This window comes from Canis lupus, chromosome 22 (assembly GCF_003254725.2).
Source record: "Canis lupus dingo isolate Sandy chromosome 22, ASM325472v2, whole genome shotgun sequence".
In the NCBI taxonomy this organism is placed as follows: Eukaryota; Metazoa; Chordata; class Mammalia; order Carnivora; family Canidae; genus Canis; species Canis lupus.
Window position 1 is genome coordinate 11289871 of NC_064264.1, and position 27817 is coordinate 11317687.

Genomic DNA, 27817 nt, shown 5'->3' on the forward strand with positions numbered 1-27817 from the left:
CCGATGGAGACTTTCATGAGGCTGTCCCTTGGATTTCCAACAACACAGATGTCACCCAGTTGTAGGTGAAATGGAAATAAGATGGCTCTGCCAGCTTAGAGAAAGAACCCCTTTGGGGTTGTTTAGGGATGATCTTTTTCCAGTGTAACATGATCCCATCAGTGAGTAACTCCATAGCAAATGGGCATTAAAAAAAAATGTGTATTGACCTTGCCAATTATCTTGTTGTTTGTTACATGAATATTCTCAAAGTTTGGTGGAGACAGGGAGATTGGCACCAAGAAAAAGATGGAATTCACTCAGAACACATATTAGTTTTGCTGAAAATTCAATTTATTTCCTAATTTTATTGAAGAACAAATTGGGAACCAAAAGTGAAGTGATTTATGCAAGGTCATACACAATGAAGTCTAAATCAGTCCCTCATTACATCACAAACTCAAAGTATATCATTTTATTTCATTTTGTCTTCTGGTAAAATGTCTTCATATCACATTGAGATAACATGAAAAGTCTTTATCTTCAGCTTTGATAGCTTCCATAGCTGTAAATTAGAATAATCTTCTAAGGGAAGGGATATTTATTTCTTCATAAAAACATTTTTAATGCATCACAAAATTTGTGTTTTGTTTTTCATTCTTTTAATTTACCATCTTCCTTGCCAGCTGTGCTCCCAACCCTCCTATCAGCTTTGGTGATGTCCATATTTCTTCCCATCCTTTCGGAGTCATCCTTTAACTTCTCTCCTTCACCTTGACTTCTAATGAATGAATGAATGAATGAATAGCAGCATTAACATTTGTTTGTTTCCTATGGTATACTGTATGCTCTTTGGGGGAAATAAGGTCAGTCTTATTTATCTTTGAATAAATAAATTTAGGGTTTGCTAAACTTTTTTACACATGATAAGTAAAGCACTAATGGGTATGAAGCAATGGATGAAACTAGAATCTTTTATTTATTTATTTTTAACACATTTATATACTACTTTCCAAACAAAAAAATCCAATATGTAATATGTAAGATAATCAATCAAACTCTGCCTTAGTTCAAACCTTCCTCAGGTCTCTTGTGGTTTTCCTCTGGGCTATGTAAATAGTTTCTTTTTTTTTTTTTTTAAGATTTTATTTATTTATTAGAGACACACAGAGAGAGAGAGAGAGGCAGTGAGAGAAGCAGGCTCCATGCAGGGAGCCTGACGTGGGACTTGATCTCAGGTCTCCAGGATCACGCCCTGGGTTGAAATTGGCGCTAAACCGCTGAGCCACCAGGGCTGCCCTATGTAATAGTTTTTTAACTGTTTTTTCTTCTACTTAATTGTGCCTCCTTCCACATTGTTCTTATGTAGATATCTGAACTTCTGAATAATTATTATCTGGATACCATTTAATTGATTTATAACCCAATTTCTTCTTCATTTCAATAAACTCATTGGTATTTCCACAATACCAATACCAATTGGTCTTCAGATCAGGTCTTACAGAAAAATAATGCTCCTTATATTCATTCAACCAAGCACGTGCCAGCCTCAAAGAGTTATATATCCTGGTGTCCTAACCTTTAGAAGATCCATATGGTTGCATTTTTTAGAAAACATGTGCTACTGTAGAGCAAGGAACAATGAGGAGCTTACCACCACACATTCAGATCCTAAGTGATATTTCTTACTCTTCTCATGCGCATATTTACATGCTCCTGTCATACTTCCCAATATTTGAAATAGAGTCTATTCATGGCAAACAATCCACCAGTCATAGTGGGAGACTTTACTGGTACATTATTTCCATCTGGTCCTCGGAGCTCAGAAAGAGGAATCACATCCCATCTGAAGTGGAGCCCCAGCTGAATCCTCCCTGTACCAGACAGGACAACAAGCTGTAGACAAGCATATCTGCACTGATAATATCAGTTGGTGGGCAAGCCATGGTCTGCCAGTACTCCTAGATGACAGCCAGCAAGGGTTGCAATTATGGCACATTCATTTCACAGTAGCTATCTAACAAGACCAGAACTTTTCCTATAGCATGGGTTGCTCCAATCATTCTTCCTTGAATCAATCCCTCACACTTTGTATTTCTTACTACTTTAACATTTCCAACAAGGTATTTGGGGACATATTTATCCAGCTCTCCTTTCAAATCATCAAAGTCACTATCATTATTCATGGAGGCGATTTCATGAAGATGAGATGCTGGTATGCTATCTATGACTGTGCACTGTCTTGCACAGTCTACTTGACCAGATAGACTTTTCTTTACATACTGCATTCCTTAAGTCTGGCAAACCTTCATGGTAGGTCAAGAAGTTACATATTAAAGTATGTATCTGAGAACCTAAGTCTCTCAATTTGTGATTACTTTCATTAAAAATTATATCCAACTTAGTTTTTTTTAATCTTTTAAAATTTTATTTATTTATTTAAGAGACAGAGAGAGAGGGAGAGCACATGCAAGTATGAGCATGATGGGGGGAAGGGCAGAAGAAAAGGGAGAAGCAGGCTCCCCACTGAGCAGGGAGCCCGATGTGGGGCTCAATCTCAGGACCCTGAGATCATGACCTAAGCTGAAGGCAGATGCACAACTGACTGAGCCACCCAGGCACCCCAAAAATTATATCCAATTTAGAAGAGAATTTAACATTTTTACTGTATCTTCAACATGATTATCATATCACAGTTTTGTCTGCTTTGAACTATGACTCTAACACTGGACTTGGCACTTGCATGAAACAGGGATAGAATATTTTAGGGAATTATCCATAGGGCCCAGACCCCTTTATAGGCACATTCTTAAGGAACTGAATAATTTGACTGAAGTTGAAATAAACAAAAAGCAAAACCATCCAGGTCACAGATGTAAAAAGGCACCTGAACAGAAATATTGAACAGTTACACTTAGTGTTGTATATCTAGCACAGCTGAAAGGACTTTTTCAATTTCTTGGAGCAGAAGCTGCTGGAGCCAGAAACAAGGGCTGAAGGCTGATTGTGGACCAATGTGAGAGTAAGAATCTCCCAGATGCATTTGGGAGGTGGGAGTGGGGATACTTCTGTGGGCTTTACCTCTAGGTAGCCCATGTGGTCCTCATGTTGAAGACCCCAAAAGGATACAGTATGACTCTGAAAATCAGCAGCCCAGGATTAGGCCTTCAGAGTCTCTGGCCGTGGCACCCTTCCTCTACCTTAGCCCAGGTCAGATGGAAGAACCAGGTGAGAGCGGCCCTGGGAAGGTGAACAGTCCAATTTCTCACAGGATAGGACACATTGGTATCCACCAGGACCTGGGGCCTTGCACCCCCATTATTTCTTCTCCCTTTCTCTCTCTTTCTCTCAAAGAAATTAGCCAGGCTTTTAAAATTAAATAAGAATTTTGGGGTACCTGGATGGCTCAGTTGGTTAGATGTCAGACTCTTGATTTCAGCTTAAATCATGATCTCAAGGTTCTGCAGTTGAGTCCTGTGTGGGGCTCTGCATTCAGCTCTGCACTCAGCAGGGAGTCAACTTGAGATTCTCTCTCTCCCTCTCCCTCTGCCCTGCCCTCCCACTTGCATGCCCATGTGTACTCTCTCTCTCTCAATATATAAATTATTAATTAATTTAGTTTAATTAAACATGAGTTTAAGAGCAGGTCTTGGGAAATAGCAAGGAAGAAGTTTGAACAGTTCCATGTTTCTCCATTCCAGTTTGAAGTGAATGGCGGATTATTTAAAAAAAAAAAAAAAATCCAAGTCCTAAGTGAAAGCAAGACAGAAAAGGAGAAGAATAAGGCAAAATAACAGTGCTCCATTGGTAACTGGCTTTTTTTTTTTTTTTTTTTTTTTTTTTTTTTTAGAACCTGAAAATCTCCCTTTTGGATTATTTTTTATAGTTTGGTTTCTGTCTTCTAGCATGAAACTGGTATTTACCTTGAGGCCAAACAGCTCCTTTGATGTCCATGACTGCATGAATATATCTTTTCTTATGCAGAAGTAAAGCATTGTGTTTAAGCATGTGGCATACTGATTAGCAGATAGAAGGTGCTAAATAAACAATTTCTTGACTTAAATTGAACAGTAAGCTTTTGGTTTATTTTGAGACGCCTTTGGGATTTTATTTGTGTTGGCTATATAAAGTAATTGAAAAATGTAAAAAAAATATGATCTACCTCAGAGTTGCTGGAAGGATAAAGAGCTAATATTTGCAATGACTTAGTTCATCTTTGGCATGCAGTAAGATCTCAAAGTGTTTATTACTTTTGGTGAGCTATTATCAGTAATGAACCCACAAGTAATGGTACTTCTGTTTATATGTGTACATTTTGGTTTCTATACGTATACATTCATATCTGTGCACGTATTTTAAGATAACTCTAGTATCATGATTAATATGTATCTATAAATTCACTTAAAATTATTCTTGACTTCATCTTTGAAATTTAAAGCATATATTTTTTAAGACATTGTACATTATTACTGCATAATGTGCTTTTTAGGGAATTTTTGAAGAGCTACTCTAATCTTTATAGCTTTCAATATTTTAAAATCTATCTTTAAAATGTGGGATTATCCCCTTGAGTCTATGAGAAAAAGCTCAGTTTCCAAAATTGAAAGAATGTGTGTCATTTCTATCTAGAGCACTGGCACATGTGAATTTTACAGGACTGGGAAGATTAACTAGGAACTCGGTATGATGTAAAGGCATCTGAGAAGCAGTAGGAGATGATACTTGACCTTTTGAGGCTTCTCAGGGGATTGAAGTTAAAGCAACTCCAGGTGGTCTTCAGAATCACTTGACATTTCCCGTAAGTGACTGGGCCAAACAAGAAAAAAGCCAGAGAAAGTCAAGAGTTACAATAAAGTTCCATTTCACCAATTTATGGAATATATTTATTTAAAGTATCTCTTTGGTTCTACAGTTAGTATATCCAAAGTGCCCGACAATACCCAATATGGTACTTGTATTTATCAGTTTTCATCCTTGTGTCTTTTGTCTTGTAATAGCCTCCCCCTCAGAGCTCTCAGTCAATTCCAGAGTTTCAGCAATTGCACTGTGTTGGTTACCTAAATGCATGTTGCCAGTCCCAATGTTTCCTGAATTCAAGATCCATTTATTTATTTAGTGCAAGGGTGGGGGAAAGTCTGAGAGTGAGAGAAAAAATCTCAAGCAGACTCCTCGTTGAGCACACAGAGTCTGAGCTCAACATGGACTCAGTCTCACAACCCTGAAATCATAACCTGAGCTGAAATAAAGAATCAGATGCCTAATCAACTGAGCTACCCAGGTGCCCCAAGATCCATATTTTTAATACCTACTTTATATCTACATTTGAATAGCCTATCAGTACCCAAGACTCCGGTTCTCCATTTTTCAAGATGAATTAGCATCTACTATTTGATGTGCTCTGTATTTAACTCTATAGATACAAAGATGAAAGAACAATGGAACCACTTTGTAGGAGAGCTTGTCTAAGCCATAGGTTGATTGTTTTTTTTTTTTTTTTTTTTTTGGAAAAGACCAAATAAACCTAATTCACAATAGGAGTTAGAAAGGCTTTTCCAATATACAGGGGGAGTAAACTGCCTCCCCTGCTTTGTGACCATTTTGTACCATACACACTCTCTTATTATACCATTTAGCACATTGATTAGAGTTGTTTCTTTGTACCAGGAGTCAGCGAACTACAAACTACAGGCTAAATCCAGCAGTGGACTGGATCACGAAGGGTGAGTAGTTTACAAGTTGTTAGAAAACCTGATTTTTACTTACTTGCAAAAAAGCTCCTCACCTGAATTTATTGTTTCTGATAAAGAATATCACTACCCTCTGTGATTGCCAAACTAAAAACATAGGATTCTCTCTTATGTTCCAACTGACTTAAATTGTTTACTTGCAATGTCATATACATAGGGGCTAGTCTAAGCTTTGTACACTTAGTAATTTATATGGTGTGTGGGATTTACTTAAGTAAAGAATTTCCAATTTCCATGCATTATTCAGTATAAGCCTTGGAGGGGATATACAAGTGAGAATCTGTGACACATAGCCTTTATGGTAAATCCTATGTCCACATGCTCCTTTCTGTTTCTACTTCCTCCCTCTCTAGTTCAGACCTTTATTATGCTTCATTTGGTTGTCTACTATTGTCTCTTATATTGATTTTCTGAGGCTGACATAACAAATCACTGTAAATTGGGTGGCTTAAAACAGAATTTATTCTCCATTAGTTAAGGAGGACAGAAGCTTGAAATCAAAGTGTCAGCAGGGTTGGTTCCTTCTGGAGACTCTAAAGGAAGAACCATCCCATCCCCTTCTCCCATGTCTGGTGGTTGTAGGCAATCTTTCACATTCTCTGGCTTATAGATACATTATAACAATCGGCTTCCATCTTCATATCACTGTATTTGTGTCCTCTGTCTTCTCCTCTTCTATAAGGACTCTGGTAAGAGCATTTAGGGTCTACCGTAAATCCAAGATGATTTCATCTTGAGATCCTTAACTAATAACATCATCTGCATTCACATTCTGAGGTTCTGGGTAGACAGGATTTTTTTTTCATCTCCCAAATACAATTTATTTTATTTTATTTTATTTTTACTGGAGTTCAATTTGCCAACATATAGCATAACACCCAGTGCTCATCCCATCAAGTGCCCCCCTCAGTGCCCATCACCCAGTCACCCCCACCTCCCCGCCCACCTCCCTTTCCACCACCCCTTGTTCTTTTCCCAGAGTTAGGAGTCTCTCATGTTCTGTCTCCCTCTCTGATATTTCCCACTCATTTTCTCTCCTTTCCCCTTTATTCCCTTTCACTATATTTTTATATTCCCAAATGAATGAGACCATATAATGTTTGCCCTTCTCCGTTGACTTATTTTACTCAGCATAATACCCTCCAGTTCCATCCACGTCGAAGCAAATGGTGGGTATTTGTCGTTTCTAATGGCTGAGGAATATTCCATCGTATACATAGACCACAGCTTCTTTATCCATTCATCTTTCGATGGACACCGAGGCTCCTTCCACAGTTTGGCTATTGTGGACATTGCTGCTATAAACATCGGGGTGCAGGTGTCCCGACGTTTCACTGCATCTGTATCTTTGGGGTAAATCCCCAGCAGTGGAATTGTTGGGTCGTAGGGCAGGTCTATTTTTAACTCTTTGAGGAACATCCACACAGTTTTCCAGAGTGGCTGCACCAGGTCACATTCCCACCAACAGTGCAAGAGGGTTCCCTTTTCTCCACATCATCTCCAACATTTGTTGTTTCCTGACTTGTTAATTTACCCCATTCTCACTGGTGTGAAGTGGTATCTCATTGTGGTTTTGATTTGTATTTTTCTGATGGCAAGTGATGCAGAGCAAGCTATAGTAAGAGATGAAGAGGGACACTATATCATACTTAAAAGATCTATCCAACAAGAGGACCTAGCAATCATCAGTATTTATGCCCCAAATGTGGGAGCTGCCAAGTATATCAATCAATTAATAACCAAAGTTAAGACATACTTAGATAATAATACACTAATACTTGGTGACTTGAATGTAGCACTTTCTACAATTGACAGATCTTCTAAGCACAACATCACCAAAGAAACAAGAGCTTTAAATGATACACTGGACCAGATGGATTTCACAGATATTTACAGAACTTTACATCCAAACGCAACTGAATAGACATGTTTTTTTTTGTGAGATACCATTCAACCTACTACACTTCTCAATCCATTAGTATGCCTTCACTTATTGTGTCGCCAGAATATCTTCATTATGCTGAGTTCCAGTCTTGTTACTTCACTGCTCACCCATATTCATAATTTACCCAAGCTCCTCGCAAAGGGCATAAACACCTTTTCTTGCTACTTAATAGTTCTCCATTGCTTCAGGATCCATCCTTTCTTTCTCTGTGTTTTCTTCTAGAACTCTAAACTTGAGCTAAAGTAGCTTACTTCCTTTCTCAAAAAAAAAACACTATGCTTTCCTGCCTTCTGTCTTTTGGTCATTCCTTCTTTTAACTAGAATGCAAGACCTATCAAATCACTCTTATTAAAAAAATATCTATAATTCTTTTAGCCTCCAAACACAGACAATTTAACAAATTAATTTACTAATTATCCTCCCACCAGGAAATTTTATTGTCCCCTCAAATGTATATGGGATGTTATTTCTCCCTCACTCAAATAATAACAGAAAAACAATTTATTTTCCTTTACATAGATCCTTTTTGCTTATAAAACACACACAGATCTTTGATACTGACTCACATTCACTCCAAATATTATTGAAGTCATTTTTATACTTACGTAGTTTTTCTTAGGTTTAGAGCTAGGTGAGCGCAATGACTGTGTTTTGGTCATTTTATAATTTTGCAGTGGTTAGCATAGGGTTTTAGGAATAATATAATACCACTACACAGAAATTATTGTTCTCTGAGGGATGATGCTAAACTGGTAGCATATAGCCTTAGAATTATGGGACTAATTGTTAGTAGAGATCTACCTCCTTGAGGATTTTGTCTAGAATAATACTAATGTCATTTTTAAAAATCTCAGAATATTATAAAGATTCAATCAAATAATTAATGACAACACCCAATTTATATTACATAGCTAAAAAATAGAGTTTATTAAATGTGATTATGGTAGATCCTTAGAGAATTGTTCCTGAGACAATCTCCCTGTACTCACCATGCAAAGGTGTGTCCTTTTTAAGGGAATAGAAATTACCACTAAACTGTGGTTATTGTTCCAATTAAAGTTATCACATCCCTCCTTATAGGATATAGGAACTGAAGAAAAATAAATAATTCATACAAATGCCTTCCTCAAATATTTATTTCTCTAATCTACTTAGGGAGATGTGTCCTTTACTAAGACAATGACTTTTGCCAGAGAATGATCAATAGAATTAGTCCATTGGTTGAAGTTGTGGATAGAGTTACATGATGGCCATATTTCTCTCTGAGATACAAAATAAAAGTTGCTAAGAAACCTTCTCCAGTTTGCTAAGGCAATAGCCAGATAGTCTCCGCCAATGCTTTGGTGCTTCCTCTGTAGTTGGCTCCTAATTACAAAGGAACAATGCCAGTTTGGGGGCTCAGGATTTTCAACCAGAAATATTCTCCTCTCATACATAGTGGTGAATACAGTGTAGATTTTAGTTAAATATATTCTGTCTATTGAAATTGAAAGAAAAGGGCAAATATAATCCTTTTAACAGGTTTATGTTCCTTAGTATCCTGGAATATTGCTTTCATTATAATTAAAAGATTCAAAGTATAACTTTATCGAGAAATAGAGTCAATCTAACTTTGTCCTAAGAAAAAAACACAAATAACTGAGGTAACATAAGCATGAACTAATGGGTATAAGCATAGTGCATGAATGTTGGAAAATGGAAACTTCCAACCTTCCCTCCTTAATGAAAGAAGAAACATGGATAAAATAAAAGCATTTTGGACATGATGCCACTTGATATCTTTTCCTATAAGATTTATAATGTAATATAGAGCAAGGATAAGGCATATACATTCTAAGGCCAAGTTTATTTGTAGGAAATGGGTTGGAGTTTAAAAATAAAAGATAAAGAAATATATCACACATATTGGATGTGTATCTTTTCAAAAACATGGTATTGCTTTGCTATGGCAAATATGTTTAATGGATTTCAGATATTGTGTAAGAGAGGACCAGCTATTGCCAACTATAGCTCTTATTCATGTACACTTTTTTTTTTTTTTTTTTTTTTACCAAAGGTCATGATTTCTTCCCTTTTCCCCCAAATCTACAAGGCTCTGTGATATTTACCTGAATGCTTCTATGAAGAACTATAAGTTGAATCACACAAAATTAGTTGTAGGGAAGAAATTCCATGGGTCTTATCTAATATTTGGGCTGTTGTCAGAGTAAAGTACAATTTCATTGGAGAATAATAGGTGGGGAAGTATCTAAAATAGGGCAAGAACAAAGGTACCCAACACTTCCTGTCACCAGAGCCATTTGAGAAGCATTTGTTGTGTCACAGTGAGCCACAGAAGCCAACCAGGCTAAAAACAGGTTGATCCCTCTGGTAAGTGCTGGAGATGTGCCATGAGAGACAGAAAAGCAAGGGATCTGTCATCCATGTCATATTTTCTGATATCATCGAGAATCTCTGAACTTTAATGTGGTGTCCAATGGGTCCTAACCATATATGAGCCAAGCCCTAGATCCTATATACGAGCCGGAGTGCATCTCTGCCCCCATCTCCCTGCATCCTCCCTGTGACTTATGGCCACTAAATTCATAGAAAAATTGAGCTAAGAAGCAAAATGACACTCAGAATTGAATGTCAGTCCTGAGCAAGATGGGATGTGAGGCAGGCAGCAATGACATCAACCCTAGCACTGCTCAGAAAGTGGAATCACCCAGACATTTCACTGGGAAACTGTACTGAGTGCTATTCAAATATATAATTCCAGCTACTCTTAAATGCTCTCAAAAGCTATCAGCAAGACTAGGACCTGGAGAAGACCTTTACTAACTACTAAAAGAAAATCTAGAATCACATTTCTGCTTGAGGGAGAAGAGGCAGCTCTGTAACTGATTTGGATGGTTAGGACTCTAGATACAGATGTCCAGCCTGAGGTCCTGGACTTTCAACCAGATCAGAGGTTCTGGATGGGTAATGAGGCAGACAATGCAGTCTTTCAGTATACTTTGAAGTAACTATGTCTAATTCCAAGTAATCTTTTCTTTTGTCTTCTCAGGTTCAACAGAACCTCTTCAGTTACTCCCATGGCCTGTCTGCCATAAAATGGAAGACCTCTCATTTCAGAGAATTCATTTATAATTAAAATTCTCAGTCTGTGATTCCTCCAAGATTCTCCATAGTGCCAGCAAGCCTAGTCAATGTTCAAGATCTATTCTCTCAATGTCTACAAATGGCAGGCTGAGACAGGAAGACTCCTCATAATTCCCATTTCACAGACTCTTCTATGTAATCAGGAATATGTGATAGACAAGCTTTAGGTGATCCTCTGGAAATATATTATTTAATTAAATCCTGATTATAAAAGAAGTACAGTTATATTTGCATCCTTCTGATTTTTCCAATTCATATCATTCAGGGAATTATAGATCATTATTCCACTTTAGTTTTGGTGAGAAGGTAAACTTTCCTCAGGAAAGTCCAACATGAACAGTTCTCACTGGAAATAAATCCATGTTAGATACATACAACTCCTTTAGCCATCCTTGTATCTCCCATTCCTCATTCTCAAGACTGCATTATGACTATGGATTATCACTATTCAACATTTCATAATTACCATTTCATAAGTTCCTATTTAATCAAATTAAATAATTTGTGTTTATTTATATCTATAGTAAAAACATAGCTGAATAAACACCACACCAGAGTTTTGATGAAACCCACCAGTGAGTTCTACCTAGTGAGGAGGCATGTGTATTATTTCATGATGAAAGCATTGATTTGCAAAAGGCATCATATGAAAAAATTTTAACAAAACTTTTGTTAGATTCTACTTACTGATATAGTTCTCATTTCTCAGAAGCTTTATAAGTCAAGAGGATGTAATTTAATGAACCTCTTGAAATATATCATTGAATTATACCCTGAAAATTGTTTTATATCATTACCAATTGTGCTTATTATTTTTTTTAATTTACAACTAATCTAATTATGATAGGTTTAGGAAGAAAATCATAAGGATGAAGATAAGTTGGGTCTTTGTCTCAGCAAATTTCTTGATGCTGGAGATTATATTTTCCACTTTCTTTTTTTTCAAAGATTTTATTTATTTATTCATGAAAAACAGAGAGAGAGAGAGAGAGAGAGAGAGAGAGGAAGAGACACAGGTAGAGGGAGAAGCAGGCTCCACGCAGGGACCAGACATGGGACCCGATCCCTGGACTCCAGGATCAGGCCCTGGGCTGAAGGCAGTGCTAAACCACTGAGCCACATGGGCTGCCCCTATTTTCTACTTTCATACAAATTCTTCTTATCCATACATAAGGCCTTGAAAAGACTGAAGTAAACTTATTTCATATAGGAGACATTGGGCTTATTATATTTTTCCTGGTTGATTGCAACACATAACCACTTTAAAAGGTACATATTTATCTTAAATAATATTGTGTTAGAGAAATATAATTAAAAATTAAATATCCCAACTCAGAAAGCCTCTCCACAAAGGTAGTGGAGAAAGAGAATACTTTGTTAATGAATAAATATTAAATAAGAATGTGATGTGCAAAACAAGTAGTCCATTAAGAGACCACAAATTGAGAAAGAATGTCCGTCCCCTTACATAGGCAAGCAGGTATAATTCATTACATATATGGTTTCAAGAAAGATAGTAACAAGTCCTCAAATAAGAGGATTCAACAGTACAATTTATTAAACAAATACATCCTAACTTTACCTGGTAATTGTGGTGACCATCAGTGTTAGCTAACTGACTACTAAAAGGAAAACAAGTATATCATATCTTCAGTGCAGGAGGTAGTTTTCCAACGTGGAGCAAGATACCCACAAAAATTAAACTTCTACCTTCCCATAGAAACTGGGAAATAGTGACATATCTCCCTTGATGTTTACATTTCAAAAAGCTGGCTCCTAGATCTTTGAGAAAAACATTACTAAGTCATAAAGTTGACAAAAAAACTTGTCTAGGTTTCTAAAGGTTTACACACATTTCAAAGAAATGAGAGGCATTTAATTACATGTTTTCTAATTTAAATGCTATAAGAACATTGGAGGAGAAGGAGTAATCTCTTCCTTTATTTGCATGGTGCAGAATTAAGCCAATTTAATCTTTACTCGTCAGTACAGTCATTTCCATGGCAGCCCATAATACTCAAATAGGAAAAGGCGTAGTTTTTATCAATTAATTATAACTTAGTGTTCCTTTCAAAATTCACTAATTTTCCTTAAGTACTACCACCAAGGGTGCCACTGTAAAAATGAACACAAAATTAACGGAAAAAAAAAAAAAAAAAAAAGCCTGAAAGGCAAACAGGGTAGCCATTTTCTTAAATGAGGCAGCTATAGCATGCTCTGCAAGAGACTTCTCCAGAGTCATGGGCCTGGCATATTTCCAGTTCCACCACTAGAGTACCCTTGTTCAAATTGTTCAAAAGCTATAAAACATAGGCTTGATCAGATTATTTTTGACATTTGGTTCCTTAATAGATTTTGCTGCCCAAATACACATACATGCTAACCTTCCTCTAGTATCTCTAAAGACATTGCTGTCACCATCTTAATATCTTAATAAATATCTCTGAAATGTTTTCCTTTTCAATTTTCTTGGAAGGCATGATAGATATTTTTACTCTCAGAGCACCAGGGGTTAGACTTTCACAGTGGTACAGGCCCAACACTTAGGACCTGGTTTTCATGTTTCTGACATTTTTCTCTATTATCATTCGTGTATTTTCTTGTGGGTTATTGGGAAAAGAAAGCTCATGTTGCAACCAGGATACAGAAGAAGTAAAGAGGGAAAATTCAAAAGGTCAATGGAACATTGGGCAAGTGTTTTCATCAGAAAAAAGCAGACAATGGATCCTTTTAGCAGGGCCAGAACTGTCAGTTTCTTGTGTAAAACATAAAGTAAAAGAATAATACTCTAGAGAAACAAACCTAATGGTAGAGAGGGAATAATAAGAACATACCATTTAAAATGCTCCCTGAGGGAAAAATATAAATACAAAGGTAAAAAAAATGATGTTCAAAGAGCTCTTTATAACTTTTATTTTAAAAAGGTAAAAGTGAAAAACAATATGTCCACTTCAAGCTTGTTTCTGACAACACTTAAAGAATAAAATGCTTACTGAGGAAGTATTGAGCACCTGCACACTTTCCTATAGTGGTCTCATTCACCTTGAAAATGAGGTCAAGTTACCTTGACAACTAGGCGCAGCGTTCTTCCAAAAGAGGTGCAAGAGAGCCCATTGTTTTTTTTCTCATACCTCAAAGGTTATTTAATTGAATATGGGAGAACACTTTAAAACTCAAGCAATTTTGCTAGTCCAATGAGGAAAGTTACAACAGATACCACATAGTTAATTGTGTTTTCCATGGTTTTAGGAAAAAGTAGAAATATGTTGTTAATAAGAAGATAGCTAAGATTGCAATTTTTTAAACTAAAGTCTAAATTACTCATTTACAAAATATTTGAGCATCTATGTTCCAAAATATATGCATTCTAGTTTTATAAATATGTATATTTGAATATACATATAAGCATTTATATTACATAATATATGCATTTATATTATATATACATATATATTTACATTTATCACATAATAAATATACATATATACATTGATATTACATAATATATAATATAAATATAATTATATTATATTTATAATATAAAAATATAAAAATATTGTATAATTATGTAATATAATTATAATTATATAATTTTATGTATATATTTAAACTTCTATAGTGTCTTTATCTCTAATATGTAGTCACTTCTAATTATATAAATAATTACAAGATTGATTTTAAAAATCTAAGATGTAAAAATACTAACCTTAAAAAATGTATGATTAGAGGTGAAATTATGCAGAAACTATAGATTAGAAAAATGAACAGAAAAGCACTACACTGTCTGCTGTTGTAAATACTTCAGACTGCTTAGTCTGGTAAGACTATGTGTCAAAGACCTTGTAAACATTTTATTATTTAACCTTTGTAACATTTCTGAAACAGAGGCATTATTTTTTTCAATTTTACAGTAGGAGGAAATGAAATCCAGTGAGCTTTGTTATACCTAATAAATTCTAAAATAATTTTAAATAATATGTGTTGAATCCCCTGCCTCCTCACCAAAATCTTTGTACAACCTGTCCTCTTGAGAACGCAGTTGGCATTCAGCATGGCAACAAACACTCTTCCAGCAGAGAGTCAATCTCCCGTTCAGAAAAATCTTATATACAAAAAAAAAGAAAGAAAAATCTTATATAAACAAGAAGGGGTCAGATTCTTTAGAATTATCTTTATTTTGTATAGTTTAACAAATGCCTACTCTCTTATCTGGTCCTCATTTGCTAATGAACGCTATTTTCCTTGTAGCTCCTCTGTCACTTCAGGTTGTTCCACTCCTCCAGGGCCTTCACAGGGGCCTCTCCCTCCACCAGGACAGCTCTTCCAGCTCCACAACTCCAGACTCCCACTTTTATCAATTACTAGTCATTGTTCTAGTCCCTATCCCTATTCCTAGTTAATTCTTAGTCCCTATCATTCCTAAATCAAGTGTAATTTCATCAGGTAAGACTTCCCTAACCTGCGAGAGGGATTAGAACTCCCTTCTGCCTTTCATAGTATGCTATACATTTCTTCAAATGGCTTATCAAAATTTTCAGTAACTCAGTTGATATTTATTTATTTAATGTGTGCCTATTCTGGGCTAAAATGTAAGTTCTATGAGGGCAGGGATTGAGTCTATCTTGTTCACTGCTGTATCTTCATTATGTAGCACAGGGCCTCGTGTTGGCTGAAAAGTAAGTAGATGAATAAATAAATAGGTAATCTAAAATTCAATCACAAAGTTCAAAGTTTTGACTCCAGACTGTATACCTTTAACTGGTAAGCTGGGCTAACTTCTAGAACAAAACCACTTAGCTCATATGGATTTAAGAAGCAGTATCTAATTCTAGGCTGAGTTCTAATTGCTTCCGGGAGATTAAAGTACTAGGAACAAAGCTTTGATTTCAAAATATCTTTATGTTAATGATCACCAATATAATTGTTTTTGGTGAGACAAAAACTACATTAAATTAGTCAATGCACCATTATTACTACCAAAAAGAAGGCCAAAGGGGTTCGCATTCAGCCTGACAATACTCTTCCAGCAGAGATTCAATCTCCCATTCAGAAAAACTTGATATAACCCAAAATCTGGGGTCAGATTCTTTAGAATTATCTTCATTTTGTATAGTTCAACAAATGCCTACTGTCCTATATGGTCCTCATTTGCCAATGTTAGAACAAGAAATATATATTTCTCTGGTGCCTGGAAAGATTACATGTGACTCTAACCACTCAGGCCAATATGGTTGCTGTGGCTCCCCATGAAACCAGTGCGTGGACAGACATTGACCGTATGCTACATCCCAGGTTAGCATTTATTTGTATGAATTACTGCCACTGCCATGTGTATGAAGACTAACATAGCAAACGAAACAAGAAAGATACAAAAGTCTGTTTTTTTATATATAATAAAGCAAAATACAAAGGTATGAAGATTGATGTAGGCATGCTCAGTGGTAGAAGATGTGACTCTTGATCTTGGACTCATGAGTTCAAGGCCCACATTGGGCAAACAGATTACTTAAAAAAAACAAAAACAAAAAGATTGATGTTAAGTCCATGGAATAATTTTAACTGTTTCTGAAGCACAGGGTAGCTTATTTAGAACAAAGGTTTTATCATCAGTTTCAGTTGGAGAGAAACTTCTCAGAACACCTAGAGCAATGGGACACATGGATGGGTCAGCAGTTGAGCATCTGCCCTCGTCTGGGGGTGTGTCCCGAGTCTGGGATGGAGTCCCACATTGGGCTCCCTGCAAGGAGCCTGCTTCTCCCTCTCCCTATGTCTCTGCTTCTCTCTCTGAGTCTCTCTTGAATAAATAAATAAAATATTTTTAAAAATCTAGACTATTAATGGTATCCACTTAAATGTTTTAAAATGTTAAAATATTTATAATTATTACTAATTTTTATTGCATACTGGTTATGATAATACAGGACAAATACATGGCACAAAAGAGTTGTTTTATTTTGTGTTTAACGTACATTTACAACATAGTGACATAGCTTATGTGATGTCTGTAGCAGTTATCAGTGTCACCTCACAAATTCAAATTCTCACTTCAGTATATTTGTTCCCAATGATAAGGTGACACTTCCACATCTTCTACCTTATGGTGAGTATGGAGTATGATTTTAAACTTTGTTGATAGAGGACGCTGGAAAGACACTGCGAGGGTAAGGGAGCTTCTCTTTCCTGGTTAGAATAAATGGTATTTTGTTTTCTCTTGCTCTTGCCACACTGCCAGACAAGGGTAGGTAGGTGTGTAGGGACATTTGGCGTTGCTCTGCTCCATCTGTGCACCCAGAGCACACAGTTCCTTGGTGACCATGCAACCCCAGTCCAGAGGTTCCTTTTTTTTTTTTTTTTTTTCCACTTGCTTTATATCTGTAAACTAGCTTTAACTCAGACAATCCAACAAACTTCACTGTTCAAACTAGGTCTTAACACTATCCTGGCAGGGGTGAAATATGTCCTAAGTATGTCTATTTTTTGGTACATTTCCTTAGCTCTAGGAGAAGATGAAAAAGCCTTTAGAACATACTCTTCTCATCTTTTTAGTTATGACTTTATCATAGCTTAATAATTCCTAATATAAAATTTTCTTTATTTGAATTGCTGTGTGGCTTTATCTCCTAATTGGACCAAGACAAATACTTACTCCATACAATATAATGAAGAACATCTTAAAAACTTGCAACTTTTTTTTACCTGTAAATGATTACTATATATATAGTCATATTAAGTTCTCTATCAAAGATCCAGGTCAGAATTACTAGCTTGTAAATAAAAATATTACACACATCATGGTCATATGCTTTATTTCACCGCATCAAAGAGAAAAGCTATGGCTTTATATATAAATAGGTGTGTCATATTTTTTTTTTCACTGTGAGAATTCTATTATTTAGAGACAAATATAAAAACTACCCCTTTCACTTAAATAGTGACTTTGTGAATAGACACATATTAAAAACATTGAGATTCAATTTCTGAATCTGTGGCCCTTACTTATTATTCTTATCAAATACCAAGGAGAAAAAACAACACAAGTATTTTCTTATAAGATATTTAAAGGGGTAAATTTTTATTGAAACTGTATTAAAACAATGGATTTATAATGCACTTTTAGTTATTGGAGCAATATAACTGCCTCTCTATTAGCTATCGTCCAGGAGCTGTTCTCCTCTAGCCAATATACGACTTGGTAGTGGCAGAAAGACCTTAAGTTGGATACATGTGGGAGACTAAAAGCCAACATTGAGATAAAATCAGTTCTTGCAAATTGAACAAGAATCGAGTGATGGAAATCCAGCCAGACAGGCAAAGCATTTATCTGGAGATTACAATGGTGAGTACTAAACAATAATGGGTCATGACAGGTGGACAGACAGGCAGGCCGTCACACTAGTGTCCAGGAATACCAGCAAGAGTGTAAGGGTTAGGTTTAAGTAACTTAAAACTAAGCTAAGTCAGCTAAGTGCTAAAGCAAAGATTCTAGAGAGGATTACAGGGACACCAAAGAAATTGGAGAGAGGTAGCATAATTCCCACTGCAGGGCTAAAATTTTCGTAACAAGATTGGAATATAGAATCTTCAAGGACGGATTGATACACAATCCTGGGTGAATAGGGGAAATGTACAGGAAATCCAAACCAGGACCCAACATGAGATTAAACAAGGGACAGAAACTCAGTTACTTGATACAGAATATAGGATGGCTTCATCTCAAAAATCAAATGTGGAAGGAGAAGTCACCACAAGAAAAAAGTGCAGTTATCAAAAAGTTGCCTCGGTGTGGAAAGGCAGAACTGCTGGCTTGGAACTTGTAAATTTCTCTGACTAAAATCTTTCTTGATCCTGGGGTTGGATTAACTCTAGCTCAGAAGGCAGCCTGAAATTAAGTGCTTCCAGTTCTAGTTGTAAGGGATGACAGTGAATGGGGGCAGAGAAATAGGGCATTAAGTCTTTTATTTTTATTTTTTTTATTTTGATTTATTTTTCCACAAGAGACATACAGAGAGAGAGAGGCAGAGACACAGGCAGAGGGAGAAGCAGGCTCCATGCAGGGAGCCCGATGTGGGACTCGATCCCGGGTCTCCAGGATCAGGCCCTGGGCTGAAGGCGGCGCTAAACCGCTGAGCCACCCAGGTTGCCCTGGCATTAAGTCTTTATTATAGAAATAATGTATTTCTATTTTTTTTGTATTTCTATTTTTTAAATGAATGTTTATACATAACAAAAAATTAGAAAATTAAAAAAAATAAACTTAAATAAATACATGGATAATAGTTACAGCAAAGCATATGCTCTAATAATGGAGTAAAAGCTGCTTGGATCTCCATGGTACCACCAACTTGGGAGATTTTAGTTCTAAACAAGCAGAAGGATGATACAGTCTCTTGCCATGATTAAAACTGTGTAAACCACCATAGATGTGCTCCTCAAATAGTTTGCCAAGTATCTTTCTAGGGCTACTACAGCTACTGCGTGAATGGATTGGCCTGAGTGGTTATGTCCTTAATGTGCACACCATCGAGAAGTTGACATGTCTTCTCACACACTGGTAACTACTCTAATTCATTTAGAGTCTTCAGAACATCTATTACTTTTCCAAATACTGTATATTTCATGTCCAAATGTGACTGCTTGCCATAGGCGAAGAACTGAAATCCACTGGTGTTTGGGCTATTGTTAGCCGTAGGTACAACACCTCTAATACTGTGCTTAAGAAAGTTGCTATATTCATCCTCAAATTCCTTGCCCCAGATACTGTTACCACCTCTTCCTGTACCTGTCAGATCTCCTGTTTCAACTGTAAAACCCTTGATATGTCTATGAAATATGCAGCCATTGTAGTAATTACTGGTACTAAGAGCCAAAAAATTTCTCTCAAGTTTTGGGTGTCCTCTCACAGAAGCCTTCTATTTTAATATCACTCACATCTGTATGCAGTGTCACTGACATTTTTCTTCTTGATGGTTTCAGGAAACATTGTTGCTAATTTCTCACAGTCTTATCAAGAGAAGTTAGAAAATGAGTCTCACTTCGGGTAGCACAGCTGTTGTTAAAACAGAAAAAGATGTAATCTCAGATGCCCGTGATTCAAAATTACTGTCTTCAGGCTACCCTGCATTTCTATTTTGAAGTCCACTGAAAATTAGAATTCACCTATATTTATTATCTCCATATGTGGGCAGTGTCTCAAAGTATTAAATAACAGAAGACAATCAGGTAAAAGGAAAGAAACAGAGGGATTAAAAAGAAGCATGCTTGACTTTCATAAAGTCAATTATTTGATTGCTAAACATTGTAAGTTAGCATTATACAGAAAATTCACTTTGTTAGGACAATAAGGTACAGCGGAAATAAGAGGAAGATATGGTCTCTGGTTTTATACCACAATTCTCCCCTACATTACTGCATAAACTTGTACAAATCACTTCACTTCTCCTTGCCATAATTTTATCTATTAAAGATGGACCTTTAAAGGAGAAGGTGTATGTTCCAGGTATCCATTGCTGTGGAACAAAGGACCACAAAACTTAGTGGTAAAACTCCTTCAACCATTCAACTGTGTCACACAAATTTTGTGGGTCAGAACTTCCAGCAGAGATCAACTGCATAATTCTACTGTTCCATGTGGCGTAATAGAGGCCACTTGATGATATTCAACTATTAGTCTTCTTGAAAGGTGCGAATTGCAAAGTCCCATATCATCATTTGGAGGGTATATCTGAAAGGCTGAGCTCAACTGGAATTATCAGCAAAATGCCTAAATGTAGCCTCTTCAGTATGGCAGCTGCACCCCCTAGTTAGATTTCTTATATGGTAGGTCAGGGTGTCAAGTGAAGAAGGTGGAAGTTGAGTGATATTTGACAATCTAGAACCACTCCTGCCATGCTCTGGTGGTTGAAGCAATCTCAACCACATATGTATTCAAGGAGAGGGATCATTAACCCTCATACCCATAAGAGAAGTTTCAAATAAATAATTTGCTTCCACACTTAAACCACTGTAGTACATGCCCTGCTTATAACAGTGTTGATCTTCCTCCATGATGCAAGAACCTCCAAATGTCTCATTCTGCTGTATTCCGAAGCTCAGGTTCAAGATCCAGAATCACCATTTAAATCATATCTAGCTATAAAAATATCTTGGTTTTGTGTTTTTTTCCCCCGCTTGGATAACTGATACTCTTAGACTGTAGATCTATGGAATGAAGAGACAATTGATCTGTCCCCCAGCCACCTAATGTCCCAAGATGAAACGGGCACAGGGTAACCTTAGTAAATATTCCTTTTCCAGAATGGAGAAAATAAGACATAGCAAATCACTATCATGTAGCAATTCTTAAATAGAATCTGGCAGATGTTTTCACTTCCCAATTGAAGTTTAGTCTTGGTCTTTGGGTATAATTCTATGTAGCTTTTGGCTTTGGTCCTACCCTCTAAACACTTCCTTTTCTATAAAATCTGTTTTCCATAAAATCTAGTTTTCTTAGAATGCTTCTTGTATATAGAATTTTGATTATCTCAGGGCCTTAACTTTTTTTTCCCTCTTTCTGTCCTGTTCAATGCTAATATAATTCCTTTGAAATCTCATGAATGTTTTGTGTGTCAATTTCTAATCTGCTCCATTAGACAAAACTAAACCCATAAATCTTTTTGAGGTAAATCTTTCTCTATCTTGATTTCCCTATAAAGCTGTTGTTTGTGCACTAAGCACTGTGGTCTGTCTTAGAGTATATAATATGGTATGCCTTATTTATTTTTATTTCTGAGAGGGTACATTTGATGCAGCCTTAAATCCTTCTGAAAGTCTTAAAGGATCTTACAACCACAGAGTGTGTTCTACTGACAGTGCATTAGCTTTTAACTCTACCCTAAGACCATCTCTTAGAGGACCACTCGCTGGTTGGAACAGTTGTCCTAAGCCCTTTACATCCCCTCCATGTTCAATTAGTAGTAGATTATTTCATCTCTCTTTTCTCTCATTTTTAAAAAGACAACTGGAAGAAAAAGGTAGCACTTTCAACCCTTAGTCCAGAGATCATCTTAACTAGATTATCAAGTTTATTAAATATATTATATATTTTCTAGATTACCTGGGTAGAAGTAGTGCCAAGCTTTCTACCACCTCTTAGTAGTTTTTAATTTTTTTTTTCAATCTCCTTTAAGTCCTCTAATCCTTTTAAGGCTTGTCAGACTTTTGCCTGTTGCTGGCCCCCAGACAAAAGCCACACATTTTAGATTTTGTAATGTTAGCACAGTGCTTCCATGGACCAAATTCTCTTTACCGACTAGTGTGGTAAAAATCAAAACAAGACAAAAAAAACCTATCCAAAAGTTAGTTGTTTGGGGCACCTGAGTGGCTCAATCAGTTAACCATCTGCCTCTGACTTAGGTCATGATCTGAGCATTCTGGAATCAAGCCCCACGTCAGTCTCACAGCTCGGTAGGGAGTCTGCCTCTCCCTCTCCCTCTGCCTGCCACCCCTCCTGCCTTGTGCTCTTTCTCTTTCTTTCTCTGTCAAATAAATAAAAATAAAATCTTTTAAAAAGTTAGTTGCTTAAACCAATAATTATTTTATTATATCTCATAATTTTATGAATCAGTAATGCACCTGCACTGAACTGGGCAAGTGTCCTCTTGCATGTTTTGATGGAAGTCACTCAGTTGGCAGTTGTGCTGGAGTGGAGGATCCAAAACAATTCTGGTCATGTGATGCTTCATTGGGAATGGCAGGAGGCTAAACTCAGCCTCCAATGGCGGCTTCTCCAGCATGCAATCACCTCAGTGTGTGGAGCTTCTCATGGGGAGTATCTCAGAGCTTTAACAGCAAGGGCTCTAGCTACCACCTCTTGATGGGAAGAGTGAAAAGAATGTGTGGTCCTGGTTTAAAAATGCCAAAATTAGGCAAGATGATCACTCACATCCTTTTTGTTTCTAAAATATTTGTTTCAAAAGCAACAATAAAAGTTTAGAATAGATCTGAAATAAAAGGGAAAACATTTTAACTTTTCACAAGTTATAAGCATCTAAACCTGCTGAAGCATTAAATAGTCTACAGCATTCATCTCTCAAAAGATTTAATTCCAAAGATAACTGTAGGTGATAAAGACATTTATAGCTGAGATCGGATGGAAAATATCTAAAAATATATAACTTTATATCTATGTTTCTATAAAAAATGGCTACATTGCTTATTACCTCTTGTCATGAAATGGTTTTCTCCACTAAAGCCTATAAACAAAATCAAAACATTTCATTCTTAAAGTTGTATTTTCAGCTATTTTGATAATATGTAAAAGATTATTGCCAGGGAAGTTTTAAATGCAATTTGTTACTTAAGATAAAGTTATCCGAATCAATAAGTGATATTCTCTTCTTGATATGGTTCTCTGTGGTACCTGAAATAAAATAAAGCCATAGAAATGGGAATAATCTTAGAGATCATCTTGACTAAATCTTTTCAGCCACAGATGAAAGAACCAAGCCCTGGAGGGACTATGAAGCTTGTCTAAGGTCTCTTAGCTGGTTAATGGGTAGAGTCAAGGGCTTTTCCTATGACCATGATGCCACTTGTGACAACAGTGCCCTTGAGAGAAATAAGCTTCTCAAATGATACTATTCCCTTGCAGTTATTTTTCTTTAACACCTCTTTCTTTATCTGTTGTACATAATGTTTAGATCAACCTTACTGAGTTGAAACAAATTCTAATCAGACTGAATTAATAAAAATTTACTGTTTTGACATATTTTAAAAAGAATAATAGATGATGTAAATATATATACATGTCTCTAAAAGAGGCGCTGGTAAAGAAAAAAAAGTGTTTACTGTTATTTCATTCAGTATCTAAGGAGTCATGGATTTTCTGCATAAGAAGCTATCATAAAGCCTATCTGTACTTTTGTCCCAATTTATAAGTATCTTGTGAACCATTCTGAAATACATTGTGAGTTTGAATACTTCTAGTGACAGGAGCTCATTATTTTTAAGAAGAAAAGAGAGAATTTTGGTATGATAATTATAAACATTATTATATACTACGTTTTAAGGGACTGTCTCCAACAATATATGTATATATGTCTTATTAAAGATTTAAAGATAAGATTTGGTCTGGTTTGGTTTGGTCTATATGCCATCACAGAATATGTCACCATTTTCTTTTAAGATGAATATCTTCAAATATTTGAAGAAAAGCATCAAGTTGTGACTGTTTCATAATTTAAATACACCATTCTCTCCATTGGTAAAGATTCTAAAATAGAATATATGCAAAAGGATGGTGATTAAACTATGCTGGGCATCCGACTAAGAGGACAGCATTATGAATTACATCTATTTCACCTCTACTCTATTTCTCCCTATTCCTCTAACAGAATGCTTTTATCACTTATATTTATTTTTTAAAGGTTTTATATGCCTTTATACTTTGCATATAGGTCTATAAAACTAAGATTTATATATTTTTTAGAATTTATTTAGAATTATTTAGAAAAATATTTATATATTTTTTAGAAATATATTTTGCTGAAATTGTACATTAGGGAGGCAATATTTTTCATGATAAGATTTGAAAAGTGAAGCCTTGTAGATTACCCACAAGTTAGAGATATGTGGCAGAATGAGAAGTCAGAGATACTTAAAGCATGAGAAGAACCCAACCCACTGCTAATGGCCTTGAAGGTGGTGTGAAGAGGCCACAAATCAAGGAATGCAGGGACACAGGAGTTCCCATTCAAGATTATAACATAGGAGTTTTCATGGACAAACTGAATCTACAGCTGTGCATGGAACAATTTCCTTTGAAATAAATCCAGAAACTAGCTGAGAAACTCCTATACATCAGGTGAATGTACAAGAAAAAACAAAACAAAACAAAAAACAGCAGAATGGGTCTTGACACATTCTCGATTACTGGGAGCCACTAAAAGTAAAGAAGGCTGCTTGGACAATCACAAAGGTTTGAGAGGCAACCAAGAGTTAGGGCCAGGCTGATTAAGTTTAGGCAGTATGCCTCAGATATTAAGATCCCACAGATTATACAGTACTGACTGGATGAAATGACTGAAAATAAACTGTTCCAAACTGGGGAAAAGATTGCATTTGTAGGACCATACTTCTAATCACTTTGATGATTTTTTAAAAAATAAGTGGGTTTTCCTTTTGACTGAAGAAAAGTTGTTTTAAATTGGGAATAATGCAGTGTGCTCATAAAACCAATATACGAGCTAGTCATCTGTGAAAGTTATTACTTTGAGTAAGTAGGTGCTGGCATTGTCTGCTCGCTTGATGCTATGAGCATTCTGGAATCACTGGATTTACTAAGATTGTAGTACTGACTGACCTTTGTCCTCATTGCATTACCCCAGGACGTTAGGGAAGTCAAGAATATAGTGGATTGAGGGATGAGTCCAGATAATAATAATACTTTCAGTTACCCTATGTTAGTATGTTTCCCCAAGTCAACTGCATTCATTCTTGGTATATGTGTCCTTTATACATTTCTCACATGCTTGAGAGTTGTTTGTCTATGGATCTGTTATCCTACATTATCAAAGTTCCTTAAGGATAAAGATTCTATTTCATATATCTTTGTAACTACTCAAGTGACTCTAGCTAAGTGAAAAGCAGTAATTTTATTTTTTTATTTTTATTTTTTTTGAAAAGCAGTAATTTTAAATAAAATTATTGCATTTAATTTTTTAATGCTTTTGTATTATTTAAAGTCATTTTAAAAGTCTGTTGCCCAGAAGTGGACATATAACTTCATGTGAGATCTGACCACTACATGATATTATTGGATCATTTTCTCCCTTTGAAACCTCAAATACATATTTTGTTTCACTGTCATAAGAGTAATATGCATGTATAGTATTTTTAGTATTTTCTTACTTTTTATTTTTTTTTAATATTTCAAATTTTTATTTAAATTCTAACTAGTTACCATATTTTATAATGTTAGTTTCAGGGGTAGAACCTAGTGACTCATCATCTACGTCTAACATCCAGTGTTCATGACAAAAGTGCCTTTCTTAACACCCATCACCTGTTTAGCCCATACCCACCGACTTCCCCTGAAGCAACCCTCAGTTTGTTCTCTATATATAGTTAAAAGTCTCTTTTATAGTTTGCCTCACTCTCTCTCTCTCTCTTTTTCTTTCCCCTATGTTCATATGTTTTGTTTCTTAAATTCCACATATGAATGAAATCGTTGGCATTTGTCTTTTCTCTGACAGGCTTATTTCACTTAGCATAATACTCTAGCTCCATCCATGTCATTGTATGGCAAGATTTCAGTCCTTTGATTGGCTAAGTAATATTCCATTGTAGATATATACCACTTCTTTTTATGAATTCATCAGTTGATGGACATTCGGGCTCTTTCCATAATTTGACTGTTGTTGATAATGCTGCTATGAATATCAGGGTGCAATGTGCCCCTTCAAATCAATATTTTTATATCCTTTGGGTAAATACCCAGTACTGTGATTGCTGGGTCATATAGTAGTCCTATTTTTATCTTTTTGAAGAAACTCCATACTGTTTACCAGAGTGGCTATGCCAGTTTGCATTCCCACCAACAGTGCAGGAGGATTCCACTTTCTTCACATCCTCACCAATATCTGTTGCTTCATGTGTTATTAAATTTAGCCATTTCCAACAGGTATGAGGAAATATGTCATTGTGGCTTTAATTTGTATTTCCCTGATAATGAGTAATGTTGAGCATTTTTTCATGTGTCGGTTAGCCATTTGGATGCCTTCTTTGGAAAAATGTCTATTCATGTCTTCTGCACATTTTTTCAATGCACTATTTGTTTTTGAGTGTTGAGTTTGGTAAATTCTTTAGAGATTTTGGATAGTAACCCTTTATCAGATATATCATTAACAAATATCTTCTCTCATTCTTTAGGCTACCTTTTAGTTTTGTTGTTTCCTTTGCTTCTTTTGCTTTCCTTTGTTTCCTTTGTTTATTTGATAAAATTTCTGCACTCCAGTAATTCAGTTTTGCTTTTGTTTCCTTTGTCTTTGGAGACATGCTTAGTAAGAAGTTGCTATGGCCAAAGTCAAAGAGGTTTCTCCCTGTGTTCTCTAGGATTTTGATGGCTTCCTGTACCATATTTAGGTCTTTCATCCATTTTGAATTTTTTATTTTTTGTATATGGTGTTAAGAGAGTGGTCCAGTTTCATTCTTCTGTATGCTGCTGTCCAATTTTCCTAACACCATTTGATGAAGAGACTATATTTTTTCCATTGGATAAAGGGCTTAATGTGGCTAATCTGAAGTCAGACTTTTGCTGTGCTTTACTTTAAACCCCAAGCTCCTATGCATAAGTGTGACTTCCCTTCTGGGAAAAACCAGCCCCAGTCCCAGTGCAGTAAGACCATTTACCAGATGACCAGCACGGGTCCATTCCACTCCAGGTCCCTAAAGTCTGAATTTTGAATCTCAGCTGGTTGCTAGAGATAAAACACAGGTGCACTGCACTGCTAGGCAAACAGATAGCCCAGACACAGACAGGATGAAGGATTGAGGAATGCCTGGGACACAAGGGGAGATTGTTTGCTTTTCTGTGAGGGCTTCCTGGGAGCAGCGGGCATGAACTCCCCTCTCCAGGGAAAAGGGAGAGTACTGGCACCATTTTTTTCTCCCCCGTTCATCAGGATCTACTGACTTCAGTGAGCAGAATAGCACCAACAACGGAGGCCTGAACCACTTACACCACAATCTGCCCCTCTGTGTCCTGCCCTCAACCGGGAGCACCACTACACCAGGATCCACACCAAATGACCACACAGACTTCTAAAACTTCAGTCTTTGAGCTCTGTTGGTTGTAAACACAATAATCATCCCTTTTCATTTTCTCAGTAAATGATTTCAGGGAAGTGTTTTTCTTGTGCAATCCCTGTGTACTGTGCACTTGCTCCCTCCCTCTCCCCTCCCTCTTTTTCTCTCCTCTCAGCATGATCCAGGCATCCTTCCCTCTGCAACACTCCTGATCCTTTCC

The 27817-nt window shown here is 36.2% G+C and overlaps 2 pseudogenes; both read right to left on the reverse strand.

Moving 5' to 3' along the window:
- Positions 1 to 1340: 1340 nt before the first annotated feature.
- On the reverse strand, positions 1341 to 3933 carry LOC112678715 (polypeptide N-acetylgalactosaminyltransferase 11-like; annotated as a pseudogene).
- A 15350-nt stretch (positions 3934 to 19283) lies between these two features.
- On the reverse strand, positions 19284 to 19767 carry LOC112678747 (peptidyl-prolyl cis-trans isomerase-like 3; annotated as a pseudogene).
- Between the last annotated feature and the right edge of the window lie 8050 nt (positions 19768 to 27817).